At 40.0% G+C, this 24,116-nt stretch overlaps 1 protein-coding gene across 1 annotated transcript in view; it reads right to left on the reverse strand.

Moving 5' to 3' along the window:
* The window catches only part of LOC129726007 (homeobox protein PKNOX1-like), a 161,662-nt gene extending 143,514 nt beyond the window's left edge, over nt 1-18,148 (reverse strand). The window contains exon 1 of the mRNA XM_055682520.1: nt 17,761-18,148. The gene's annotated coding sequence lies outside the window, so the exon portion shown is untranslated. The remainder of the gene's footprint in view (nt 1-17,760) is intronic.
* Between the last annotated feature and the right edge of the window lie 5,968 nt (nt 18,149-24,116).

Here is a 24,116-nt window from a genome sequence, read left to right on the forward strand (position 1 = left end):
TCATCTCACCACTTATATCACTGCTCAAACATTTATCTCACGATGCTCCAATATTTACAATTCTGTTAATGACTTTTGTAAAGTAACGTAATCGTATAGGTAAGATACCGATGTTGTATGTAAAGAGTGTACGGAATCAAATTGCATAATTTTCAAATGGCCATAACTTTTTGCTCATTGGGTATTTTACATTGAACATTTGAATTACATTTATTCAATGTATATTGTTGACACTGTGTAAGTTGCACTCAGCTGCAAATGCAATCGTTGCGAAGATGGAGTACATGAACAGAAGAGGCGTAAAGAAATTTTGCGCACATACCTCGAAAAATCGAATCTTTCCCATCGTGGAATCAGCAGGAAGCTGGAATCTACGGTAACTCGGGTTTTAAATCGGTACAACGCATTTGACCATCGACCGGAATAAAAAACAGTGTTTGAAATGGATCTCCGTATAGTGTTAAGAATCACAAGTGGGCTCAAGCTTTAAAGAGAAATCCGAACAGTTTAGTTAGAGATGTGGCTACAAAAACTTCATTTGAGTAAAAATTTAGTTCAAGATGCGAAAAAACGTGAAGGTAGGAGGACACATCTACAAAGTTCAGAAGGCACCGAGTCGCCTGGAACGGCAGAATACGGTGGCGAAAACACGTGCACGGAAGTCCTACACCTAGATCTTGACGAATCCACATTGCCTCATTATGGATGACGAAACACATGTAAAAGCAGATTTACGGCAGCCTCCGGGGCTCCACTACTTTACCGATGATCATAAATTAGAAGTTCATTCGTTGTTTTGCTTTCGTCTCGATTAGACGCAAATTGTTCAGCTCTGCTTGATTCGCAAAATAACAATACACGAGTTATCGTACGGGTGTTTTTTTTGTCGATTAGTTCTTGTGTAGTGCGATAACAATAGCCTGAGTATATCGGCAGAAACATCTTCTGCACACTGGTAGGGGCAGGCTACCCCGCCAGTGATCTGATACGCAGCTGATATATCAGCAAGAATAGTTCTCCCGCACCGCTGTTACCCCGCTAGCAGCACGGACCACCATACGATCGAGCGAGTGGAAGTCAACTACAAGTGGCATCTACAAGGTCGCGTGTAGGACACGGCCACTGTGTCACAATGCGAAGCTGAATCGTCATTGTTTGTTCTGCGGAGACACTCGATTGATCCTACTATCAGCCGTGAGGTCGTGACTTAGACGTTCGGTGAAGTATTCACTTTAGAACTTTTATCATTATTAATATTATTACTATCAATCTTATTATTATTATTATAATTATTATTATTATTGTTATTATTATTATTATTAGTATTATTTCTATTGTTATTATTATTAGTATTACTGTCTTTTTTTTATTTGATCCATTGTAGTTTGAAATATTGTTTTTAAAATTTAATATCAACTGTTTGACCCCCCCCCCCCCACACATTCGAATATTTATCGTTTGTGTGCGGTAGAGCGTAACGCTCCCGCAAAATGGACGACATGCAGGTGCAACTTTTTCTGGATGTGGAAACAAATGGGGAAGAAATTGAAATTTCCCCCAGCAGTTCTCCCTTACCTTCCCTTGCACCACCCCCGTTACCTAGCCCTGTACCAAGGGTACCGGAAATGCGGGTAAAAGCTTACCCAGATGCCGCTAGCGGTCCCTACGTTGTTTACTTCCGGCCCATAAAAAAACCTTTCAATATAATTCAAATAGGCAAAGACCTGGCAAAACAGTTTTCGGCCGTAACCGAGATTACGAAGGTGAGGCCGAACAAACTGCGAGTTGTCGTGAGTAGCTTGAAGCAAGCAAACGAAATTGCTAGCTACGAGCTCTTTACAAGGGAGTACCGCGTGTACATTCCTGCCAAGGACGTGGAGATTGACGGTGTGGTTACCGAAGGAAGCCTCTCGGTCGATGACATTTTGCGTCACGGGGTTGCCTGCTTCAAGAACCCCCTGATTCAAGATGTAAAGATACTGGATGTCAAGCAATTGCATTCAGTATCCATCGAAGAAGGGAAGAAGAAATTCCTCCCTTCGGATTCCTTCCGTGTAACATTCGCCGGATCCGCACTGCCGAACTACATCTCTTTGGACAGGGTTCGTCTGCCTGTACGCCTGTTCGTACCGCGGGTCATGCATTGCCAAAACTGCAAGCAGTTAGGTCATACAGCCACCTACTGCTGCAACAAGGCACGCTGCAGCAAGTGCGGAGGCAATCATGCTGAGACCGCTTGCAGTGAGGATACTGAAAAGTGTCTTTACTGCGAGGGAACTCGGCATGACCTCGGCATGAAACAGCGCGAGGAAAAAATTAAGCGTTCCCTTAAGGAACGATCAAAGCGCTCTTTTGCAGAAATGCTTAAGAGGGCTGAGCCACCCTCGACAGGAAACATCTTTTCCTTTTTGCCAACCGATGAGGGTACATCTGACGATCCCGTCGAAGGGTGTTCTTATGCCTTGCCAGAGGGATCTAGGAAGAGGAGAATGCTCAACTCTCCTAATCTTTCTCGCAAAGGTCATAAAGTAACCCCTAGCGGAATGACCAATAAGACAACACAAAAAGGAAGCGGTGAAGAAAAACCGAAGCAAGTACCCCCCGGTTTTAATTTCAAATCAAACCAGGAGTATCCACCGCTTCCTGGGGCACCAAAAACCTCTCGTGCACCCATTTCTCGATCAGAAGACATAAAAGAAACAGGGTTCATAAAATTCTCTGATATTGTGGACTGGATATTTAAAACATTCAACATACCAGATCCCCTTCAAAACATTCTTCTTGCCCTTCTCCCTACAGTGAAAACCTTTTTGAAGCAACTCACAGCAACTGGGCCCCTAATTTCAGCTATCGTATCTTTCGATGACTAATACGTCGAAAGAGGTTAGGAATTTTGTCACTGTGTTACAGTGGAACTGCAGAAGTATCATCCCCAAATTCGATTTATTTTCACATTTGATAAACACATACAATTGTGATGCGTTCGCGCTCTGTGAAACTTTTCTCAATTCAAATGACCAACTTAATTTCCACGATTTCAACATCATTCGTCGAGATCGAGACTCACACGGTGGAGGGGTACTTTTAGGGATCAAAAAGTGCTATTCTTTTTTCAGAATCGACCTCCCCTCGATCTCGAATATTGAAGTTGTTGCCATTCAAACGAATATGAATGGAAAAGACCTTTGCTTTGTTTCGTAATATATTCCCCCATCCGCGCGGATTGAACAGAAGCAACTCCTTGATATAGCAGAATTGCTTCCCGTTATGAGTCTTTTATAGCGGAATCTATCGAGACTCACGAGGAACTTCTTCCGGAGGTAGAATACGCGTTCTTAGCTGGCTTGATAATCGACGCCGCGACACAAGCTCAGACGAAACCGATACCCGGGGTAACGATTAGACAGCGCCCTCCCAACAAATGGTGGGACAAAGAGTGCTCTGAGCTGTACGCGCGAAGGTCCGCGGCGTATAAGGACTACCGGGAGTACGGCACTGTCAACCTACTTCGAAAGTACGAGGCACTGGGCAGGCAGATGAAGAGCTTAGTAAAGGCGAAAAAACGCGGGTACTGGCGGCGGTTCGTAAACGCGTTGACGAGGGAAACAGCGATGAGCACTCTTTGGGATACCGCCAGGCGCATGCGAAACCGCGACGTTTCGAATGAGAGTGAGGAGTATTCAGATCGCTGGATACTCGATTTTGCCAAAAAGGTCTGTCCGGACTCTGTACCGGAACAGAAAACCTTTCGCGACGCGTTTTTAGTAACTACGGAAGAGCCTCCATTTTCGATGTTGGAATTTTCAATGGCTCTCCTGTCGTGCAACAATAAGGCTCCAGGGTTAGATAGAATAAAATTCAACCTGTTGAAGAATCTACCCGACTCTGCAAAAAGACGCTTGTTGAATTTGTTCAACAAGTTTCTTGAGCTAAATATTGTTCCGCATGACTGGAGGGAGGTAAAAGTCATTGGTATTTGGAAACCCGGGAAACCTGCCTCTGATCACAATTCATATAGGCCGATTGCGATGCTTTCTTGCCTCCGGAAATTAATGGAGAAAATGATCCTCTTACGGTTAGACAAATGGGTCGAAACAAACGGTTTACTTTCAGATACCCAATTTGGCTTTCGCGGGGGCAAAGGGACGAACGATTGCCTAGCGTTGCTTTCCACTGAAATTCAACTCGCATTTGCTCGAAAAGAGCAAATGGCTTCTGCGTTCTTGGATATTAAGGGGGCTTTTGACTCTGTCTCTGTAAAAGTTTTAAGCGCGAAACTTCATTCGCAGGGACTTTCACCAAATTTGAATAACTTTTTGCTCAATTTGTTGTCAGAAAAGCATATGTATTTCTCACATGGCGATTCGACAACTTCCCGAATTAGTTACAAGGGCCTTCCCCAGGGCTCATGTTTAAGTCCTCTCTTATATAATTTTTACGTCAATGACATCGATGAAGGTCTTGCAAATTCATGCACGCTAAGGCAACTTGCAGACGATAGCGTTGTATCCATTACTGGTAGCGAGGCTAGCGATCTGCAAGGACCATTGCAAGATACCTTAGACAATTTGTCTGAATGGGCTCTTAAGCTGGATATCGAATTCTCTCCGGAGAAAACTGAGTTGGTCGTTTTTTCTAGGAAGCATAACCCAGCTCAGCTGCAGCTCCTACTAACGGGTAAAACGATCACTCAGGTTTTAGTCGCTAAATATCTCGGTGTCTGGTTCGACTCTAAATGCACCTGGGCTTGTCATATTAGGTATCTGACACAAAAATGCCAACAGAGGATTAATTTTCTTCGTACGATTACCGGAACCTGATGGGGTGCCCACCCAGGAGATCTTCTAAGGTTATACCAAACAACAATACTGTCAGTTCTTGAATACGGTTGTTTCTGCTTTCGCTACGCTGCGAACACGCATATTTTGAAACTAGAAAGAATACAATTTCGTTGTTTGCGTATTGCCTTGGGTTGCATGCAGTCGACCCATACGATGAGTCTTGAAGTGCTAGCGGGTATTCTTCCGTTGAAACATCGTTTTTGGAATCTCTCTTACCAGTTACTTATTCGATGTACGGTCATGAACACATTAGTAATTGAAAATTTCGAGAGGTTGGTCGACCTTCAATCCCAAACCAGATTTATGACTTTATATTTTGACTACATGGCTCAAGATATTAACCCTTCTTCATACGTTCCCTTCGATGTCGCACCTTTGGATACTTCTAACAATGCTATATTCTTCGACACCACCATGAAAGAAGACCTTATTGGTATCCCGGATCAAATGCGCCCACAAGAGATCCCTAAGATTCTTTTAAATGAGTTTAAACATGTGAGTTGTGATAAAATGTTTTATACTGACGGATCTAATCTAGATGAGTCCACTGGCTTCGGTGTTTCCCACGAAAATTTTACCGCCTCCTACAAACTCGATGCTCCTGCTTCCGTGTACGTCGCAGAACTTGCTGCCATTCAGTACTCTCTTAGGATCATCGAAACCCTGCCCATAGACCACTACTTCATCTTCACAGACAGTCTCAGTGCCATTGAGGCTCTGCGATCGATGAAGACTGTGAAGCACACCCCGTATTTCCTGGGGAAAATACGGCGGTTTTTAAGTGCTTTAACAGATAAAAATTACCGGGTTACCATAGCGTGGGTCCCTTCTCATTGTTCCATTCCGGGTAATGAAAAGGCTGACGCTTTAGCTAAGGTGGGTGCTATTGATGGCGATATTTATGTAAGACCAACTGCTTATGATGAATTTTATAGCATTTTGCGTCAGAGAACACTCAACAGTTGGCAATCATCATGGAACTCAGATGAACTGGGACGGTGGCTACATTCCATTTTTCCTAAGGTATCGACGAAAGCATGGTTCAAGGGGTTGGATGTAGGTCGGGCCTTCATTCGCGTGATGTCCAGACTTATGTCCAATCACTATACGTTAAACACGCATCTCTTTCGTATAGGGCTTGTAGACAGTAATCACTGCGTTTGTGGCGATGGCTACCATGACATCGAGCATGTTGTTTGGTCGTGTGCCGAATTCTGTGATGTTAGGTCCGAGCTTATAGATTCCCTCCGGGCCCGAGGAAAACAACCGAACGTACCCGTTAGAGCCATTCTGGGAAGCGGTGATCTGCAGTACATGACACAGCTATACTGCCGGTACCCGCATAACTGTCCCATACTGATTTTGGTCACTTTTGAGTTATCATCGGGAATCGACTAAATTGTTATCATATTTTCTGGAAAAAAAATAAAATTGATGCTTTTGTATGGAAAAACATGGAAAAAATACCAAGTTGTTTTTGTCCCATATTGAAAGTACCCGCATTACAGTCCCACTGCATAGTGGTACAAACTGCAAACATATAATTTTGCTCCAGATTAGTGTATATCGGATTATTTTAGGCATATAGAAGTATGTCATTTAATTAACTAAACTAATGTTGTTTGTCTGTAGTACAATCTACCTTGCCAATGATACTGCCGATTGCTGGTTGAATTTATATGTGATGGGACAAAATATGCGAGTAGTTTTGAAATGTACCCGTATATTTTGTCCCATTTTGTCTTTTTTTCAAGTTATATAACGAAAAACCAATTCCATCCATGGTTTTTTGTTCTCAACGATAAACTTGTGCTGTCATAACCTGTTACGGTCATTGGTTCTGGATATAATTGCTGGAAATCCGAAAATTCACGGATAATATTAAATCGCCGTTTTCTCAACATGTTGTTTTTCATTATGGGACAGTTATCCGAGTACCGACAGTATACTGCTTTCTAAAAAACGCTGACATTAAAATTTAAAATTTTTTTTGTCTATTTGTCAGATTAAGGATACAAATATACTATGCTGAAGACACGGAAACGAAGAGCCCGCATCTATGCTGACACAAATATTTTGAACCCACAACAAACAAGTATACAAATGCTCTACCAGTTGAAAAACAAAATTCCGAAATAGTTTTAAGTCAAAATTGTATCTCCCCTCCTCTCACCTTAAATCCCCAAGTAACACGCAAAACATGTTAGAAAATAAGTAACAACGAAAGTAGTCATATAAGTGTACTACAAGCGCAATTGAAAACTTGTGTTACTATCTTGTGTTTGAAGTTGTTTTTCATCAGTAATACAACCGCATTTCGAAAACAAGCTCGTTTTTTCTGGTTTTGGAGATGTTTTTAATAACATGAGTTCAAGAATGACAATCACTATCACTTGGTCTTTTCGTAAGACATTACACCATCTAATAACAACACTACCTACCTGTAAAATGCTTTTCCTTAGTACAATAGTCGTAGCATTCAACACCCCACTTAAAATTACTTGATCAAAATAATATTTAAATTATATGGACGTTTTCTATATTTATTCGAAGTGCGTCAAAACGCGCCATCAAAAGATAAACAAAACGCTCGAGTGTAACCAATATAACTTCAATTTTTTGTTATTGTATATCTAACAACGTTTTCTAGTTTTGTTAGATTTTATATCCAGATAACGTTGAAATTATGCGAAAACAATTTCAATATTGTAGCGAAAGAAACAACTCTTTTTGAAAGATTGAATATTATTTTTTGTCATCATTTTATAATCAATTAAAACTGCCACTGATAAAAGCAATTGTCGATCTAGTTGCACTGCACAGACACAACACATTTGCGCATGCGCTGGTTAACAGTTGTCATAGCAACAGATTTGCGCATTGCCGTATTAGTACTCGAGATGTATTTTGTCACTTAATTATATCAAGTTGGCTTGCTTTCATGCAGTAATCGGTACTTGTTCTACTAGCCTTCATGTTTTGCGCTTTTCTGGTGATATTGATGTCATGGACAGGTAACGTCAACTATTCTATACCAACGTGTGTTACTTGGGTCCCCACTAGCTCGTAGTCGGCCGCGAGAATAAAAAAAAGGCCTCCCTCTTTTCCCTGCTAACGTAGAATTAATACGAATTGTACTTGGCTCAGTAAAACAGAAAATGTATCGTGCCGTGTCAAATAAACTAATTTAAACCATAAATTTGAAGTTGCTGAGGACGTTAGGGAAGCAAAAGGTGTTAAAATTTGCCGAAAAGTACATGGTTTGGCAAGCAATTTGCTCGTGTGGAAAGCGAGCCGGTTGTGATAACCGGGACGGTCAACGGGCAGGTATACTTGAAGAAATGCATTTAAAAGCGGTTACTTCCACTTCTGAGGTCACACAATGGTCCTACAACCTTCTGGCCGGATTTAACCTCGTGATATTACTCGAAAAATATTCTGGAGTGGTACGAGCCCTAAGTGGTTCGCCCATGGGCCAAAAATAGAATTTTTTGTTTGTTTTCTGGCTATTATTGATTGGATGGATCGGTTATAGATGTGAGAATGCAAAAAAGCTGTTTTTGCTGGCCTATTTTATAAACATATCCGCTTTAAAACAAATTCAATTGCTCCATCTGTTTATTTTCATCATGAGCCTTCTGAAAAGAGGTTTGTTTTGCTATTACGGTGTTGTTTGGATAGGTATGTGCTGAACTGTAATCATAATTAGTCGTAAGAGGGAACGTAGTAATAAAGTCAGAGAGCACCACTCATACCTAAATTCATGTTAACTTTTGAATGTGTTCCGCGCGAGATACTATCACCAAATTAGCACCAAACGAAAGATTTAGGACATAAAAAAAAATTGTTAAAGGTTCCAGCTGCATATATTTGCATCTTAGTCGATGACAAGCGGCTAAAGATGATTACTTTTTCGTTTGAATTTCATACTTTTTACATAGTTTCTTAGAAGGGTTGTGGTACATTCAGCTTAAATTTACAAATTTGTCCTTAAACATTTGTCTATATTCGAATTTTGATATTTGGTGTTGAAATACGGAAGTTTCTTGAGAAAATATAAATTTTTTTAAGTTATTCCAGAAGAATAACGTAGAAGAAGAAAAATCAAACTTTCAAATCGAATCAAAGTGAGGATTCACTTAACGAAACCTAATTGTGCTTAAATTTTGCATATGGACTTTTTTCGAGAAGGCAAAACTTTTGAAAGCTACCGTATTTTGAAATTCAATGGTCAAACTTTTCCCAATATTCGGTTGGCACCCTATTATGCATGCATAATAATGGCAATGCCAAAAAATTTAAACAAGTTGGCTGATGGCAGTCTCAGAAAAGTTTGTTATAGTCGAAAAATACCTAATTCTGTCGATTTCAGTAATTTTCAAGAGCAATACTGTAAAAAATTATTTATGACCGCTCTTGCCATACAATTCGGACCACTGTGGAGCCTAAGGAAGCCAACTTCGTAACAAAGCATCTCAATCCCCGAACGCACCTGAACTGCGGCCAATTGAGAAGTACTGATCCAGCATGAAGCAGGTACTTCGGAAACATCCATCCAGGAGGATATGTAAAAGAAAATAGATTTCCACACAAAAAACAGTGGGTCCAAACGTTCTACAAGACCTTATGAGCAGTGTTAAGAGGAAAGTTCGTGCATTTGGATATGGGATTAAATTGAATAAAACTAAAAACAGTAGAAAGGCAAAATAACATATAAAATAACATGTTTTATTTCATTTTACCTGAAAGTTGGAAGGGTTGTTTTACCAAATTTTACCTGAAAGTTGGAAGTATGAGTGAAATTTACCAAATCATTTTAGTGTTGCAATTTTATTGCGTATATCCTTTAATGTTTCTATGCCAGATGACCTGTGGGGTCGACAAAATCCGAACGATTAATGTTCTGCAAGGGTTTAGGTTTTGTAATTTCATTGTTTCATTCACGTTGTTTTGTCTTTACAGATAGGCTGTCGGAAAACCAACTATATTAACAAAACGGCTTGAACTTCTTCCTTCCCTTTCCTATTCTCAAGATTTTTGAAGGAGGGGGGATGACATAAAATTGAAATAAAATTTGTTACGGCCTTATTTTTATTGCAATGATTTTAAACAATTGAAATAGTCATTTTAAATCGAAAAGCTCATAATCATTAACTTCGTGAATGCATCCGTTCCCAAGTTATTTTGAATTGAATTTAAAAAAATTAGAAAGTTTAACAAATTTCAGTTTTTTTTTATAAAAATACGCTTATTTGTGAGTATTTAGCAACAAACATATTTATTGAAATATGCGATAGATATAACACAACTCCTTCTTCGACATCCTTCCTCCATCTGTGAAAATACTCAGTAAGCTTAGCCAAACACGTATGCAAAGTTCCATTCAAATAAAAAATGGTCGATTAGATTTTTGTGAAATCCCCAAATCTTTTGGCATGACAACGATTAGAGCAACTGCGATGTTGACGATTTTGGAAAAAGTTTCGCTACAGGAGAGAAAGTGGCATAATATCGTCAAGGTCGGAATAGGTTGACAGGAGAACGCACGGTGTTCACAAAGACCGTTATTATTAAACAAAAAATACCATCAAATCGGTCTAATAAGTCCTAATCGCGAAAGCAAACTAATCCTAACAATTAAAATTACAAATTTCTAACAGTGTTAAGAAGTCACCATTTGTGATTGGACACACATACTCATTAATTACTAATATTTATCATAAATACTTCGTACGTTCGTAATGATGTCCTTCATCTCTGGGTCAATTTTTGAAAAAATCGTTAGTAGCATTTTTGAGTTATATCCGTTTTATGTTAAAATGGCCGATATTCTTAGTAAATTCATACACACTGGACCAGTTATTGGTTAAAGTCTCTCAGATTGCAATTAAACTTTGTAGGTATTGATATTTTGCCAACCAATAAGCTTTTCGCATCACCAAAAAAACAAATATAAGCTTTGAAAAAGGCGTATCTTCTCCATTTCAGTATAAATTATATTAGTGAAAGGTCGCCAAACCGAATTAAAATTACCTTACACATAAACAGTAAATAGATCTTCCCCCCTCCCTTGCCCACGCTAATGAGACAGAGCAATATCAACATATTTATTACAATTTTTACTTGAAAACCCCTAGGTGCAAATTTTCACAGTTGTCGGTTCAGTAATTTCAGAGACCCTAGGAATTAGGCAGACAAACAATGAAGCCTACTATGATTCAAATTTGTCAACGCTAACCTTTAACATTCCTGTTGTTTTCTACGCCACGTACAGTTTGAGGTTTTTCTTCGATAATCACATCATAACTTGAAATAAACTTTTGACCACTGGATTCTATAAGTTTTATTGAAATGAAAAAGTTACGCCTAAGCTTAGTCTTGTTTTTCGGTTATGCAAATTGTTTATAGGAGGGCTTAATATCTATACTCACAAAGTACCATTGAAATCTGAGAGACTAAAACCAATAACTGGGCCAGTGTGTATGAAATTTACTAAGAATATCGGCCATTTTAACATAAAACGGATTTAACTCTAAAATGTTACCAACGATTTTTTCAAAAATTTACCCAGAGATGAAGGACATCATAACGAACAAACTGGCGTTCACTGTTTTGATGGTATTTTTTGTTTGATAATAACGGTCTGTGGCAGCACCGTGAACAGGTGAACTACAGGAAAACTAATGCGGTGCGACACTATACTGACAACTGTTCTCTCGTTTTGAACAAGCTATTGATGAGAGCTCATATACTACTGAAACTCACACAACAACGAGGCTGACTAGTGTTCCACACGACAGCGCATTCTTGCGCATGTATTCTGTTCTTTCGGACATGGAAGCCTAGTTTGCTTATTTTGAGAATGTTGGATTGGCCTGCGCTGTTGACAGCCTGCTTATCGGCTGCGGCTGTCATCGATGATATTGGACTCGCATTCCTTCGTTCCTCCTTTTTCTTATGCCGAAATGAATACGAAGCAAACCGTTTCATAGGTTTTACAAATTTTCATATTATTCCCACGTGAAAACGTGTTTCGCACCGCCTCGCTTTCATTATAGCTTCGGCCTTACTCTCGTGAATCGTAATCACCTGACATCCCGCTCGGTTTTGTGCCGAAAAATGTCGGGCTGTAAAGGCTGTCATTGAATTCTGTGAAAATTACAGCCAATCTTTTTCAATTTTCACTTCCAATGAAAGCAGCGCCCTTTCAAGCATACTAGAATTTCATCCTGTGGCTGTCGGGTTGGGTACCGAACGTAAAAAGAGCAGGAAGAGCTACGCAATACAATGAGAGCCAAATTAGTTTAAAATTGGCTGTCACGGAAAGACAGTCCTTTTCAAAGGCTGAGACAGAGATCGGAAAGAACCAGAACAACTGTTTTGGGCTAACGGCACCACGGATATGGCAAGACTGTAAGCTGCCATACATTTGACGCGTTAATAACAATATAATGAGTTAACGCGTCTAATAATAGGTTGCTATGATGCAAAACAATCGTATTTGCTGTATAGTTAGTATAAATTATATAACGTGCTTATTCACTACAAAATAAATGTTACGAAAAGATTTATTAAAGTGTGGCTGCAAAAGCCTGATACTCCAAGTACAACGAAGATGCAGCATGTTCGCGACTATATTTTAAATCAGGAAGAAATATTCGTAGAGAACGAAACCATACAGTTTAGAACGATGTGTTAAGGTGATGCTCTGAGTTCAAAAGTCAGTGGAACAAAGCAAGAAGAACGCAATGCCTTTTCGAATCCAAGAACAAACACTAGCTGAATTGCTATGCTGATGCATTTTCTTGAAATAGAGTGAAATAGAGTGAAAATAGTCAACGCATGAAAGACGTGGGCACCGAGTGGCAGAAACGACTGGTATGACGGGGAGTGCGAGGCAGCGGTGAATGAAAAGAACCGGACCTGGGCGATATACCTGGGCAGGTCAACGAGAGAGAACAAGGCCAATTACAAACGGGCACGGAACGACATGACCACGATTCTCAGACGAAAGAAGCGCCAGCAAGAGGATCGTAAGCATGAGGAGCTGGAGCAGCTATACCGTGCCAGTGAAACGCGGAAATTCTATGAGAAGGTAAACCAGTCCCTCAGAGGCTATGTGCCGCAAGCCGACATGTGCAACGACGCGGATGGGAACCTTCACACGGATGCCAGCGAGGTGGTCGACAGGTGGAAGGAGTACTTCGATGGACACCTGAATGGCGAAACAGCAAACAGAAGCGGAGCAGGAACTGACCTAGGAGCACCAGCAGCGGATGACCGAGTACCAGCTCCCGATATTCACGAAGTTCTTTGTGAGATCGGGAAGCTGAAAAACAATAAAGCCGCAGGCAAAGACGGACTGCCGAGCGAGCTCTTGAAACATGGAAGAGAGGCACTGGCTAGAGCGCTGCACTGGGTCATTTCCAGGATTTGGGAGGAGGAAAAACTGCCAGACGAGTGGATGGAGGGAGTTATCTGTCCCATCTACAAGAAGGGCGACAAGCTGGAGTGCCGCAACTACCGCGGCATCTCGCTTATCAATGCCGCCTACAAAATACTCTCACAGATCCTGTTCCGTCGTCTATCACCTTTAACCAGGAGGTTCGTGGGTCAGTACCAAGCGGGTTTCATGGGAGCCCGTGCCACCACGGACCAGATCTTCTCAATCCGACAGATTTTACAGAAATGTCGCGAGTACAACGTGCCCACACATCACATATTCATCGACTTCACGGCGGCCTATGATACAGTCGATCGAGAACAGCTATGGCAGATCATGCACGACAACGGATTTCCGGATAAACTGACTCGATTGATCAGAGCTACCATGGTGCAAGTGATGTGCTACGTGCGTGTTTCGGGGATACTCTCGAGTCCCTTTGAATCGCGCAGAGGGTTGAGACAAGGTGATGGACTTTCCTGTTTGCTGTTTAACATCGCCCTTGAGGGTGTGATCCGGAGGGCGGGTATCGACACGAGGGGCACAATTTTCACAAGGTCTGTTCAGCTTCTGGGCTTCGCGGATCACTTCGACATCATATCACGTAACTTTGCGACGGCGGAGGAAACTTACGCCCGACTGAAAGCCGAAGCTGGACGGATCGGATTGCGGATAAATGCGTCGAAAACAAAATACATGCGAGCGAGAGGCTCCAAGGAGAACAACATCAGCCTCCCAACTCAAGTCTCTGTGGACGGTGATGAGCTTGAGGTGGTCGATGAGTTCGTGTGTTTGGGGTCACTGTTGACCGCCGACAATAATACCAGCAAAGAGATCCAGAGACGCATCCAGGCAGGAAATCGTGCCTACTTTTCACTCCGGAAGACACTTCGATCGAATCGAGTGCGACGACGCACGAAGTTGACGCTGTACAAAACCCTGATAAGACCGGTAGTACTCTACGGGATCGAGACGACAACGCTTCTCGCGGAGGACCTTAACGCTCTTGGAGTTTTTGAACGGAAGGTGCCACGGACTATCTACGGTGGAGTACAGACGGACGACGGAGAATGGCGACGGCGCACAGTGTTTCCAAATCGAGAAACGGACGGCAAAACTATTTTTTCAAGTCCTATCTTATCCATATATTCTAGAATGTTGCTTCGTTTACTGCTGTCCTTCATATACTTTAATGGAATTAGTTACAAATTTCGCCGTATAGAGGGCGCCATACCTAATTTTTAAACGTGACTTGCTAGACGAACAGTTTCTCCTGCAAAGTTGTGTGGAATTTTATCACAAAAATGTTTGCTGAATACCTCAAACCTCTAGAGATTGAGATTTCAGAGCAACAAGATGTTTTCTAAAAAGGCTTTTTAAAAGCAGTTTTTCATCCATATGTTCAACTCTAAGGTCTAAAACATGACTGTATAATATTGAGAGTAACGTGGTAAATCAAGATGAACAATTTCTAGTGATATATTGGTTATTATATACAGTATTCATGAATAAAAACTGGAAAAAAGTGATTTTAAAGCCTTTTTTTATTTGAGTTGAAACTCGAAAAGGCGCAAACGAATCCAGGCTTCTATGAAGCCATTCGATAGAGTACCTTACTGACTAACAGAAAACACAAAACTACAGTGGGTTATTTGTAGTTTTGAATATATGGCCACTTGAAGTTACCGATTTTTACATGCATTTGTGCGCTCTTTATAGCACGAAGGCCGGTGCGTACACTACGTTTCCGTTTCCATGCCCAACGAACAGACATCACAATGGGGCTAAATCTAGAAACGGACGGAAATAGGAAATTTTGAAGTCCAATGTTATCAGTATCTTCTAGAAAGTTGTTTCTTCTACTGTTGTCCTTTATATTCTTCAATGCAACCCATTTCAATTTTCAGCATATAGAGGGCGCCACAGGTAACATCTACTCGTGCAGGGAAAAATAAGAATTATTGCGTATTGACTACTGATGGAGGGCTTGGACTTTTCATTGATGGTGATTTCAGTGAATAAATATTACTTCGTAAGACGCCAACAAATTGCAACGCACCACTAATATATTCTAGCAATAAAAAGATTGTAGAAACAAGAAAAGGATGCTGGTCCGGTATTGTCATATTGCAATTGCCGAAAAATCTGCCGAAGTAGATCTGCAGGCATTGATGGATCACACAGTTCAACGCATACTAGATTGTACGAAAGATTCGGCTGCTGAAGATCTTGAAATGGGAATTCGATGGTTCATCGGATCAATCGAGTTATAAGCAAAAGATTGAAGGTGACAAGGAGGATGCTTGCTTAATTTTTATAACATCAGTGTTCCCTTTGCTACTCCATTATATTCCAAGATATTCCAAACAAAATTGTGTGGATCGAACGCCTTTCTCTACCAGATTATGTCGCCCGATACGAGTGCAGTTCAAAAAGGAAACCATCACATTCTCGTTCAAGCAAACAAATACAACGGTTCAAAGATTATATGTTGATTCCCAGCATGGTTTCGAATTATAGAGTATATCACACGATGATTTGTAGTATGATTGACGGAAAAGTTTGCAGTGCCGTAACCGGAATATCTTTTCAAAAATGTTGCGTGTTTAAAGCCTCTCCGAAGCAGTTCAACAACATTGAAGCCATGCTTTTAAGGCCAGTAAACAAAACAACATTTGAGTTCGGTTTGTCTCCGTTACATGCACGGATAAGGTGAGATATAATACTTATTGATTAATTGATTATTTGAAAAAAAAAAAAAAACCTCAGCGTCTTCAAAAGATTTTTGGAATGCCTGCTGCACATCGCGTATAGACTAGAGATTGAGATAGGCTAGAGAGAACTTTGGAGTGTACCTGTGTTGACCAGTGTAATTTAAAGAATATCGAAGATAACATGAAAAAAAAACTTATAATTTATAACCGTTGCAAAAATGTTCAATTCTTGTTGAGTAATTTATGGTTTTCTGGTAACTATATGCAAGAGATAAAGTTTTAATCACCATCAGTGCAACAGCATTGCCGTTTTTTTCTTAATTGCACGCGAATAGATTTCGTGGACGCTGCAATGATAGACGACGAAAGTCCAGCTGCGCTCTGCTCCACATATACCGTACAATATTGTTGCTTTATCAGCATGTTTTCTTTCGAGACATCAGTTTTTATTACACTCTAACAGCAGGTTTAGAAATAGTTAAAAAAAAAATGTTTCAAACTTGTCGTAAAAGTAAAGCTTCTGAGCCATCAAATTAGTCTAAGTTCATGGTAGCAAACATAAATTGACCTGTTGGGACGGGGACACTCTGTCAAATTTTTTTCTTGATATTGATACAAAGAATATCACAGGTAATGGTTGGTGTCTATTGATGTCGTCTGTGCTAGAAATTCTCGCATGTGATTTTATCAATTTTTACAGCTTAGCAATGAAATGATAATGATAACTAACGTATTATGAAATTGTCCAACATTTTATCTATCCAATAACATATTGGTTATTGTTATCCATCATGTGGCTATGCTATAATTATCGTTTGAAATCTGGCGAAACATTCGTCAGTTTAATTTCCAATTTTACAGAATGCATCCCAGTATAGCAAACAAAGATGTAGTCCCACTTTAAAATTTCTTCGCCTACATTCAACGGTTTTAAATAGCCGGTTTTCTTCTATAGGTGAAATAGAAAATAAACTCAATTGGCGGAATTGTTTATCATATCATTCCGAGTAGTTCCTCAATCATTTTGCGTCGAATCCAGACGCTTAAAATGCATTCATCCTGACCAAAACGAAGAAAAAAAAACTCGAACAGAAATACATGAAACTTTAACGAAACGAGCGAGAGGGAGAAAACCTCCATTTATTCTCTAAACAGACGAACAAAAATAAATATTCCGAATGTTTATCATTATTCACTTCACGTCGTTACTGGAAGGAAGAAGAGTGCTGAATCAAAACGCAATGTGGCCGAATCGAAAGCCAAAATATAATCGACGGACGGCGGGAGAGAAACCGAAAAAAAAACACAGAATCTGAATTTTTATTTCTGATCAGCTCTTGTGCAGTGTTTTCTTACAAAACAAGCGGCCGGGAATCTCAGGTCCGTACGATCGTCCCGCGAACGGACAGTTTTGGATGATTCCCTCGGGCCCTCCTCCGATGGTAATTATAACACGTTTGAGTGATACTTTCGGTATATTTTCGTCGTTATCATTTCTAATGTCACGAACTCTGCGATTTTTGCTTTAAAAATGAAAGCGATTGTGGAACATCAAAAGTTGACCTTTTTTGTCCGATTTATACTCCGCCTGTCCGAGTTGGACTTTGTACTGCGAGAGCTGTTTTTGATTGGTTCCCAATGAAAATATGCGGCATTCACTGTCTGTTGACATGTTTGAATAATTTTCCAATAATCATAATCAATAGCCTCCGTCATGGCCAAAGCAGCGAGCGTAGCGGAATTCGATTAACTGTTTGTTTACCTTTTCTTCCTCACTCGGGTTGTCTTCTATACTGGAGCTAAATTTAGCCGGTCGATTCGGGATTTTAACACGGATAACACCTACACATACAGGTTGACGGGAGAAGGCCCTAATAATGGGTCCAGGGATTCAACAACAGTACCTGAAACTGTTCAGCACCTGTAGCACTACCGAGTTACGTTATTGTGAGTCGCAGGAAAAAAGAAAACAATTCATAAATCACTCGCAACCTCGGTAACAACCAGGCAGGGTTCGACTGCGATAAATCCCCGACGGCGGACGCAAAACTTGCAACTCAAACTGTGTGAGTGTTACCAAAATCACACAGGATTTTTCCCTGTCACGAAACGAAGGCACGCAAACGGTGCGAAAGCGAAACCGCAACTGTTTCGGCTTCGTTCGCGACGGGCGATCGACCGAACGCTCTATGCGCGTGTTCAACCCCTACACACGCTCTGATGATGATCCGTCCGTACTGTGCCAATGTGTTGGTGCGCATTTGAAAGGCAAACATCATCAGATGTCAAGTGCGTTGAACACATTCAACGCGATGAAGTGAGATAGATATAGCGCGGCCGTCAAATTAATACTCGTCTTTCTAGCGATAGGGGAGACCTCTGCGACGAGCACTGGAAATTTCCAATTGACACCCTCAAAGCGAAGTAGAGATGGTCCGGTTCGGGTTTGAAAATGTTTTGAAATGTTGGGTACGGGTTTTAAAACCCGAAACCCGATCATGATAGAACATAAAACCGGATTCGGGTTGGGTATGGGTTTTAAAAGTATTAAATTCGAGCATCTCTTTAGAGCTTAGACAGGGGTGTATGTAAAGTAATAAAATTTACATAACACTTATAAATGGATATCGTTTGTCATTTCCAAAACTTTTATGAATATTATCACACGCATTACAACCTTTCACTTAAGGAACCAGAATAACTTCAAAGTCAGCTGGAAGCACCTTGAAGAATTTACGAAAAATATAAGTGCAAGATTGCATGTTCTTCAGAGCAGACAGTGCACTCAAATCAAATTTCGAACACTTAAGCTAACCATGATGTAACTTCTTGCATTAAATGAGTTTACTTGTCGATCTTAAAGGTTTGGTATGTTGGTTACTTTATTTTTATTTTTGTTGCGATTAAGTGCTATTAATACAGATTTACTTTACACATGTTATTTTTTTTTTTTGTTAAACCCGAACCTGACCCGAATCCGAAATTTTTTTTGGGTCGATTTTTGATACTATTTTGGGCCTGTCCTAAAGCTTTGAACCTCGAACGGTATAAACTTTTCAGTAGTTCTCTCAATTGCATGACATTAATATGCTTATTTGAGATGATCGGTTTTCGGATTTCCAAACCCGTCCCCGACCCAAACCCGATTTATTTTTCAATAAAAACCCGAACCCAAATATTTTTTTACACCAAACTCAAACCCGACCCGTACCCGATATTAAAAAAAAAATTCAAACCCGAACCCGACCCAATATCAATTGAATCGTTAATGCTAATTTCAAAAGTTAACGAGCTTAGTGTTAGTCATTTTGTTCGTTTGCTTATTCTCATGAATTTCAGTTTGGAAAACAATCTCTCTCCAGTTGCATTCGATACCATCATGCTCCGGCAAAACCGCAACGCAATTTCTGCATTAGAAAAAGTTGATCGCTAATTGTTTTTCAAAATGAAATCATACAGAAATGTCTCTAACGACTCATTTAGCAAATCGCAACTTTTCTTGGCAAATGATACGAGGATTATTTTCATCATTTTGAGATTTAGGTGTTAGGGATTATCCAACAAACAATTCGGTTGAGTTACAGCTCATTAGGCTTCAGTTCAGCCGAAAACCACTTAATAAATAACTTAGAAGTGTGGGAAATTTTCAATGAATACTTTTCTAGTTTTGGCGAAAGTCTAGCTAAAAGTTATCTCAAGTCCAATCCTTTGAGCACTGTAACACCCATTGGTCAAACCATATTTCTAAAGCCTACAAATGAATTAGAGGTTACTTCTCTTATAGAGGAACTTAATGCTAAAAAAAGTTGTGGGCCCGATAATCTTACAGCAACTATCATACAAAGAATTTCATGTATTATCAAAAAAATTTACCTTGATTTTCAATGAAATACTGAGGAATGGGGAATCTCCCGACTGTCTGAAAGTAGCAAGAGTCGTTCCAGTATTTAAACTTCCGACCTATTTCCACATTGTCAGTACTGAATAAAATATTTGAAAGATTATTAGTTAACAGATTAGTAAATTTTTTAAATAAATTCAATGTTTAGTATAAGTTTCAATATGGATTCCGAAAAGGTTGTGGGACTTTTACTGCAATAACTGAACTAGTTGACTTTTTGTTGGATAAAATAGATAATAAATGTAGTAAGGTGGCCTTTTTATAGATCTAAAAAAGCCTTTTGACACTTTAAACCATAATATTCTGTTGAAAAAATTAGAATGCTATGGAATACGTGGATTGGCTAATACTTTAATAAGCAGCTATTTGGGTGGAAGGCAACAGTTTGTGGCGATGAAAGAGGCACAGAGTACTCTCCGTTCTATAAATGTAGGAGCTCCCCAAGGGAGCAATATTGGACCTCTTCTATTCCTCCGCTATATAAATGACATTGGTAATCTGCGCCTCAAAGGAACGCCGAGATTATTTGCAGATGATACAGCACTTTTTTATCCTGATCAGGACGTATCATCTGTGATTCCAAGCTTAACAAGTGATTTGAAAATCATAGTAAAATATTTAAATACAAACTTACTTTCACTGAACTTACCAAAGACCAAATGTATGGTGTTCCATTCGCCTAGGAAAAAATGTTCGAGCATATTGGTCCGTCATTGGGGTCTGAGTCCATTGAACATGTATCCGAATTTAAGTATTTGGGCTAGTGTTGGATTCCACTTTATCTTGGGGAGAGCATATTGAATATGTCCAAAGCAAAGCCTCATCCTTATGTGGAATTATTTATCGTGTTAGTAAGTTTATCCCCAGGAATGCCCTTCTAATCTTCTATCATGGTTGTATACATTCCCTTTTTCAGTATTTAAATATTGTTTGGGGCCATGGGGCCATGCTTGCAAGACCAAACTCAGAAAACTTCAAGTTTTACAAAATAGGTGCCTGAAAATAATCTTTAACCTGCCGCTGCTGTATCCCACTCTACAACTATACACGAATGCGTCACACAACATTCTACCTATACGAGGCTAATGTACTTTGCAGTCTTGCTTATACATATATGATGTGGTTAAAAACCAGAATATGCATCGTAACCTTATTCTGCCGATCACAAACCATCAACATAACACTCGGTTCGCGAGCAATCATATACGTTCGAGAACCTTCACAAACCTTGGTCAAATGCGGATCTCATTCTATGGTCCGTCCATGTACAACATTCTCCCGGAATATTTGAAAAAGATCAATAATCGACTATTGTTTAAAACCAAACATAACATAAACACTAAATCATAACTGTTTTTGACGTTGACTAACGTCTATATCGAAGTTAGGCCCCTGAATTTAAAAATCTAGTAATTCAACCAGGGAAAACCAGAGAAAAGTGGTCAGGTTTTGAGCGCTTATTTTGCAGTCATCTATAATCAGGTTTTCGAGGTTTTGGCATCAATCGATCAGAAATTCTTTTACGGTTAAATTTATGTAACAAAAACAAACTATTGTTTGAGATACACTATTGAAAAATTGGTAATTAATATCGATTGTCTAAATCATACCGCGCAGCCAATCACTACCTCTCTTCCCAAGCACAGTCGACACTAACGGATACAATCGATCTGACTTTGTTGTTATTGTTGTTGTCACTTTCTGTTTCCGATGTTTATGCTGCTGCTAGCGGAAAAAACCTTGCAAATATGCATCTTTTTGTTGGTGTTAATTTTACGACAGCGGCCGGCGCCCCATCATTCTAATTCCAAAACCGCACCAGTGACATGCGGACGCTAGGTGATAGCAGCTGAAAGGAGGAAATACAAAATAGTACCGGTCATCTCGTGCCGGTTTCACCCGTGACGCTGGTGGCTTTAGTAGTAAATGGCTACTGCAAAACACTTAAATGGCTGGAATTCTGGACGGACTAACCAGGAAACTATAATCGGCAACTGGCACCTTTTGGTGCCTTGAAATTTTGTTACAGAAGCGGCTAATTGAATTTTCTGTTTTACCAAATGCTGCTGCAAGCGGAAAAAACCTTGCATAAATGCATGTTTGTGTTGGTGTTAATATTACAACAGCGGCCGGCGCAGCTTTCAAGAAAAATTTTTCCTTACCATTCCATCACCTATGTAGCTCCACCTTCTTTTTATTTATCTGACGAAGCCTTGGTATAAAACGTACCGTTCGAACATTTCACCCCATCAGTTTCATTACTAAACCGTACCGGCTACATACGGAAGCTATCTTGAAAGAATTCTGGACGGACTGACCAAAAACATGGATATATTCGGCACCTGGCCCCTTTTGGTGCCTCGAAATTTTGTTACAGAAGCGGCTAATTGAATTTTCTGTTTTATAACAAAATGCTGCTGCTAGCGGAAAAAACCTTGCAAATATGCATCTTTTTGTTGGTGTTAATTTTACGACAGCGGCCGGCGCCCCATCATTCTGATTCCAAAACCGCACCAGTGACATGCGGACGCTAGGTGATAGCAGCTGCAAGGAGGAAATACAAAATAGTACCGGTCATCTCGTGCCGGTTTCACCCGTTATGCTGGTGGCTCTTAGTAGATTAACCAGAAAACAACAATGTAATCGGCAACTGGCACCTTTTGGTGCCTCTAAATTTTGTTACAGAAGCGGCAAATTGAATTTTCGGTTTTACCAAATGCTGCTGCTAGCGGAAAAAACCTTGCAAAAATGCATGTTTGTGTTGGTGTTAATATTATGACAGCGGCCGGCGCAGCTTTCAAGAAACATTTGTCTCTTCCATTCCATCATTTATGTAGCCCATCCCTCTTTTAATTTATCTGACGAAGCCTTGGTATAAAACGTACCGTTCGAACATTTCACCCCATCAGTTTCATTACTAAACCGTACCGGCTACATACGGACGCTATCTTGAAAGAATTCTGGACGGACTGACCAAAAACATGGATATATTCGGCACCTGGCCCCTTTTGGAGCCTCGAAATTTTGTTACAGAAGCGGCTAATTGAATTTTCTGTTTTATTACAAAATGCTGCTGCTAGCGGAAAAAACCTTGCAAATATGCATCTTTTGACGTTGACTAACGTCTATATCGAAGTTAGGCCCCTGAATTTGAAAATCTAGTAATTCAACCAGGGAAAACCAGAGAAAAGTGGTCAGGTTTTGAGCGCTTATTTTGCAGTCATCTATAATCAGGTTTTCGAGGTTTTGGCATCAATCGATCAGAAATTCTTTTACGGTTAAATTTATGTAACAAAAACAAACTATTGTTTGAGATACACTATTGAAAAATTGGTAATTAATATCGATTGTCTAAATCATACCGCGCAGCCAATCACTACCTCTCTTCCCAAGCACAGTCGACACTAACGGATACAATCGATCTGGCTTTATTGTTATTGTTGTTGTCACTTTCTGTTTCCGATGTTTATGCTGCTGCTAGCGGAAAAAACCTTGCAAATATGCATCTTTTTGTTGGTGTTAATTTTACGACAGCGGCCGGCGCCCCATCATTCTGATTCCAAAACCGCACCAGTGACATGCGAACGCTAGGTGATAGCAGCTGAAAGGAGGAAAGACAAAAGAGTACCGGTCATCTCGTGCCGGTTTCACCCGTAATGCTGGTGGCTACTGCAAAATATTAAAATGGCTGGAATTCTGGACAGAAACCAGTAAATAGGGACGTTGCGATACCATTAAACATCGATACTTAGGATCGATACCTGTATCGAGAGCCAGTACTGATTTTCCGATAGTATCGAGGCTAACGTATCGATACCTAAAAGTATCGTTGCGCGCTACCAGTTCATTCAAAATATAACTCATAATTCTTTTTTATTATTTATTCCACAAGATAAAACGTTTAATTCAAATAAACCATTTATATAGCCCATTTTACGAGACGTTTTTGAACTCAATCTATGAATAAAATTTTGACAGAAAGCTAGGAACCGCTGACATAACGCACGTAAAAGCAACATCATCAACAGCAGAATACGTAACACCTGTCAGTTCGTAAAATGGTTTCTAAATTTACTGAATCTAGATACACCAGCTTCTGCAGACACTTAGTCGAAAGTCAATTACGCTTTTCCTTAATAATTGATCCTGTTTTCAAAAGAACCGCTTGCATGGCTCTGTAGATTTTACCTTCGGATCTGCATGACCGTAGAAAAGGA

This window comes from Wyeomyia smithii, chromosome 2 (genome assembly GCF_029784165.1).
Source record: "Wyeomyia smithii strain HCP4-BCI-WySm-NY-G18 chromosome 2, ASM2978416v1, whole genome shotgun sequence".
NCBI classification, from domain to species: domain Eukaryota; kingdom Metazoa; phylum Arthropoda; class Insecta; order Diptera; family Culicidae; genus Wyeomyia; species Wyeomyia smithii.